This window comes from Felis catus, chromosome F1 (assembly GCF_018350175.1).
Source record: "Felis catus isolate Fca126 chromosome F1, F.catus_Fca126_mat1.0, whole genome shotgun sequence".
In the NCBI taxonomy this organism is placed as follows: Eukaryota; Metazoa; Chordata; class Mammalia; order Carnivora; family Felidae; genus Felis; species Felis catus.
The window spans coordinates 13603955-13609975 of NC_058384.1; positions in this window are offsets into that span (position 1 = coordinate 13603955).

Consider the following 6021-nt stretch of genomic DNA (forward strand, 5'->3'; position numbering starts at 1 on the left):
ATCATATGGTAATTCTATTTTTAATATTTGAGGAAACTTCATACTGTTTTCCACAGTGGTTGCAACAGCTTGCATTCCCACCATTAGTGCACAAGAGTTCCTTTTTCTCTATATCTTGCCAGCACTCATTTCTTATGTTTTTTGATCTGGACCATTCTTTCTGGTGTGAGATGATATCCCATTGTGCTTTTCATTTGCATTTCCTTGATGATTGGTGATATTGAGCACTTTGTTCATGTGCCTTTGGCCATCTGTATGTCTTCTTTAGAGAAATGTCTGTTCGTATCTTCTGCCCATTTTTTCTTTTGTCTTCTGCCCATTTTTAGATTATTTGTGGGGTTTTTGGTGCTGAGTTGCATAAATCCTTTATATATTCTGGATAGGAACCCTATATCGAATAGAAACGTGCATGTATTTTTAATTAATGTAAATGGTAGGGTGTCACGTAACTCATTCTCTTTTACTTGTTTTTTTATAAACATTATGATTTTAAAATGTATCCATACGGCAGTGTGTATAGCCAATCTGTTTATTGTAATTGCTATACCATACTTAAGGGTATACATCCATCGGGGCACCTGGGTGGCTCAGTTGGTTTAGCTTCTTCTTTGGCTCAGGTCATGTGCCATCAGCACAGAGCCTGCTTTGGATCCTCTGTCCCCCTCTCTCTCTGCCCCTCCCCTGCTCTCTCTCTCTCTCTCTCTCTCTCTCTCTCAAAAATAAATAAACCTTTTTTTAAAAGGGGGTGTACATCCATCACATTTTACTATCCATTCTCCCAGTGATGAACACCCAACTCCTCACTAATACATGGGGGGAAAAGAAGCTTCACAGAACATCTCTTATGTGTCCCGTTATACATCTGTATAACAATTCCTTTGGTATATATACTCAGGAGCAGAATTATGGTCACAGGGCCTGCTGATACTTAATTTGACTACATAGTGCCAGGTTGCCCTCCAAAACAGCCACCCCACTTCACACTTTCAACAGTAATGCAGGAGAGTAACTGAACTCCCTCACCCCACCTACGCTTTCTAATACCTGCTGGTCCCATCACTGTAAACTGACATTTCATTGCTGTTAAGTTTATTCATTTTGAGAGGGGTGGGGGGAGAGGGCGCGCAGGGGAGGGGCAGAGACAGAGGGAGAGAATCCCAAGCACGTTCTGCGCTGACAGAATGCGCCCCTTCGTTGCTGTTTTTATCTGCACCTCACTGATCACCGATGAGGCGCTTCTCTTCATATGCTTATTAGTTATTCGGGTTTCCTCTTCTGGAAACTTCTGTGGCCTACTTTTTAATCCTCAGTCCTTTTTTTCCCCCCATTAGGGTTGCTGCCTTTTACAGAAGTATCTTTAAGTATTCTATATATTAATCCTTAGGTAGGTTTAGATATTACAAATGCCTTTTCCTTATTGTTTCCTCTGTTAACATCTTTTACAGAAATACTCAGTTTTGATATAATCCCATTTGTCAATTTTTTTTCCTTATAGTTGAGGCTTTTGCATTATTTTTTTTAAGTCCTCTCTGACCCCAAATCACAAAGTTATTCTCCTACGTGTTCTTCTATTAACTTTGTCATTTTACCTTCTGCATTTAGATCCTCAAGCCATCCAGAATCCACTCTCCCGTGTGGTGTTAGGTGGGGATCCAATTTCTATTTTCTCCACATAGTGAGCCAATTTTCCCCAAATTACCTTTTTAACAGTGTGTCCTTTCTCTCCGCTGATTTGGGGTTAATTTTTTTTTTTTTTAATTTAACCCATAGTTCTGCAGAGGAGAAAGCTTGGAAGTAGGGATACCAGGTACGAGGTATTGCTATCGGGCAGATAGAAATAAGAATTTGACCAAAGACAGTAGTTGGGGTGGGGGGAGCGAGGAGGAGGGAGGGCAGAGAGGAATATCAGGTTTGGGACGTATTTCTGAAGTTGGAAATGTGGGATGAGGAGGAGAAAGGAGAAACGACTTCAGTTTTGAACCCCACACATTCTGTGGCTAGAGATACCCCTACTGCCATATGAGCAGGAACGAACAGGTTTGAAGGGAAAAGATGAACACAGTTACAGAGGCGTTAAGGTTGAGGTGTCTGTAGACACGCTTTGTTTGGCCCTGACATTTGAAAAAACGTGTGTATGATTAAATAACGTCATTTGGTAACTGAGGGATTTCATTTAAAATCTGAATTCATAGGTGTCTGGTGGCTCAGTAGGTCGAGGGCGTGACTCTTGATTTCAGCTCAGGTCGTGATCCCAGGGTCGTGGGATTGAACCCTGCATCAGGCTCCGTGGAACCTTAAGATTTCTCTCTCTTTCTGCCCCTCTCCCCTGCTCACAGTATGAATGAATGAATGAATGAATGAATGAATAATAAAAAATAAAAATCTATATTCAGCTATTTACTTTCTTCTTTTTTAACGGTTTCATTATTTTTTTAATTTACATCCAAGTTAGTTAGCATATAATGCAATAATGATTTCAGCAGTAGAATCCAGTGACTCATCCCCTACGTATAACACCCAGTGCTCATCCCAACAAGTGTCCTTAATGCCGCTTACCCATTTAGCCCATCCCACTTGCCCATGTAGCCCATCCCACTCACTCACAACACCTCCAGCAACCCTCAGTTTGTTCTATATTTAAGAGTCTCTTATGTTCTGTCCCTCTCCCTCTTTTTGTATTATTTTTTTCTTCCCTTCTCTTTTGTTCATCTGTTTTGTATTTTAAATTCCTCATATGAGTGAAGTCATATGATATTTGTCTTTCTCTAATTTCGCCTAGCATAATACCCCCTAGTTCCATCCACATTGTTGCAAATGGTTTTCTTTTTTAATTTTAGAGAGACAGCACAAGCAGGGGAGAGGGACAGAGGGGGAGAATCTCAAGCAGGCTCCACACTCAGCACAGAGCCTGACATGTGGCTTGATTTCACGAACTGTGAGATCATGACCTGAGCTGAAATCAAGAGTTGGACTTAACTGACTGGGCCCCCCTGGCACCCCTCTATTTCCAATTTTTAATTATATTTTTTCTAGCTATCATTTGCTAACAATTACTGTGGAGCTTTACATGCATTTTCTCTTTAAACTCTCTTAAGAAACTTCTTGTAAGGCAGATACTCTGCCCACTTTGCAGTAAGGAGATACAGGTCAGAATAGTTAAGTGGCCGAGCCAGGATTCAAATCAAGTCTGTTCCATGGCAAACAGCTTGTGTTTTTACTACCTCATCACTCTATAGTACCAAGATCTCAATCCCAAATGTCTATAGAACTGAGGGGCCAGTGCAGACGGCGGGGCTCCCAGAAACTTGTGCTATCTGAAGTGTTGGGAACTGGTGATTGGCCCCACTAGGTGAAGCCAGGAGTTGTGATCTTTAGAAAGCAGCTGAATATAGGGGCGCCTGGGTGGCTCAATCAGTTGAGCCACGGACTCTTGATTTCCGCTCAGGTCATGATCCCATGATCATCTGTCAGTGCAGAGCCTGCTTAGGATTCTCTCTCTCTCTCTCTCCCTCTCTCTGCCCCTCCCCACATGCTCTCTATCAAAATAAATACATAAACTTTTTTTTTTTTTAATTGGAGGGGCCCCTGGGTGGCTCAGTCAGATGAGCCTCCGACTCAGGTCATGATCTTGCAGTTTGTGAGTTCAAGTCCCTCATCGGGCTTGCTGCTGTCAGCTTCTGATCTTCTGTCCCCCTCTCTCTGCCCTGTGTCAGGGTCTGTGCTGTTTCTGGAGCCCTCTCTCGGGCTCTGTGCTGACAGCTTGGAGCCTGGAGCCTGCTTTGGATTCTGTGTCTCCCTCTCTGCCTCTCTCTCTCTCTTTCTCAAATTAATAACATTAAAGAAAAAATTGGAAATACAATTCCAGAGCTGAGGAGAGAATCAGAGCTCTGCCATGACTTGGCAAGAAAGTGGGGTATAGTTCTGTCCTAGAATTCAGGACTTTCTTGATGGTTGGTTGGAATGTCAGAACCTCTTCTCTTCCACATCCCAATCCCTGCTTCTCTAAATCCCTAAAAGTTCACACATAGAAAAACCTCAGTGAATTTTTGTGGAAGGAAGGGAGGAAGAATGACTGAAGGAGATGGAGGTAAAAAAACGGGCATTTTCTTTCATTTGTAAGACAGAAGAAAAAGGCAAGTTACCAACTTACCTAAGTTTGTAGGTAACTGCAAACCTAGCCCTGCCTTCTTGCCAATAAAAAAGTTTAAGGCATACAGTTGCAGTGCGTACTCCCAGTTCCCAAGAAAAGATTGCAAGAAAACACACACTCATGTTGGCAAAATACATCTCTAAGCCTCCCTGAGCAAAATACTATTTGGACAGTATTTAATAGAAGTATTTGTGGGGCGCCTGGGTGGCTCAGTCGGTTGAGCATCTGACTTCGGCTCACTCAGGTCACGATCTCAAAGTTCGTGGGTTCAAGCCCTATGCCAGGTTCTGTGCTGACAGTTTGGATCCTGGAGCCTGCTTCGGATTCTGTGTCTCCCTCTCTCTGCCTCTTCCCTGCTCATGCTCTCTCTCTCTCTCTCTCTCTAAGAATAAATATTAAAAAAAATTTTTAAAGAAATATTTGTTATATGTGATTTGTTATATGTAATTAATAATCCAACAAGAATCTACAAAAGAATCCAAAGATATAACATTTTTGAATTTAAAAAGCTTTCAAGAAAAGATGGTTTTGTGGGAGTCTATCTTTTTCTGTCATAAAATATATATATATATATACATATATATATACATATATATATGTATATATATGTATACATATATATGTAGTTAACTTCTGAATTCTCCAGGGCAACATTCAACTCTGTAAACACATTTTTCTCCTGCTTCTGCTAAACACATTTTTAAAATAGCTACACTTACTTTAAATTCATTTCTTTAGAACAACCTGGTGTTTGCTCTTTTCACAGGATGTCAAAATTGAGGTTTTAAGTCTTCCAATTTCCTAATAACTGAGTACCAGATGGCACTTGGCTTGTCCTGTCAAATGTGTTTCTGATTTCACTTACTCTTCATAGCTAAGGAAAATGACCATATTTAATTTGCAAATACATTAACTCACATTAAAAAAAAAAAAAAAGGGTGGGGGGCCTGGGTGGCTCAGTCAGTTAAGCATCAGACTTCAGCTCAGGTCACAATCTCTCGGTTTGTGAGTTGGAGCCCCGCGTCAGGCTCTGTGCTGACAGCTCAGAGCCTGGAGCCTGCTTCAGATTCTGTGTGTGTGTCTCTCTCTCTCTCTCTCTCTCTCTCTCTCTCTCTCTGCGCCCCTCCCCCACTTGTGCTCTCTTTCTCTCTCTCTCTCTCTCAAAATTAAATAAAATGTAAAAAAAAAAAAAAAATTAAAAAAAAAAAAACTCAGCAGAGTTACCAAAAATTTTTATGAGTATGTTATTGTAAAATACCATAAATTCTGGAAGGGTAAGTTCTGCAATGCAACTATTTGGCTGAAAATCCCAGATTATTCTTGGAAAGAAACTAGCACCGGAAGAGAAAGTAAAGGGGAGTTGACAGGGAAGCAAAAGCCATGAAGAATGTCCTGTTATCACCTGAAGGAACAGGCCTCTGGTTGAAAGTCACCTATTATTAAGTACACATGTATTTAAAGTCTAATCGTTTTATGCTGTCTTAACCAAAAGGTCATTATGGTTCTTATTCTCAAGAAGCCAGACTCCAAGAGGCATAGAACTGGGAGGGGATTACTGAGGCCATCCAGTTTTGTTTGCTCATTTTCCAATAAGGAAACTGAAGGTCAGAAATGTGACTTGTTTTTGGTGACCAGATGATGTGCTCCTTTTGAATCCTTTTGCCTCAGCAGCAACTGCACCAAACATAGGTTATTCATTAAATGGGTGCTAAATTGTGTTTATGAACAAAGAATGGGAAGGGCCAGTCTCACTGTGTTCACATTCTAGATGTAGAGTTTTGCCAAAAAAATTTTAAAAACTAAAAAGATTTCTAAAAAAAAAATTATATATATATATATATATATATATATATATATATATATATATACTG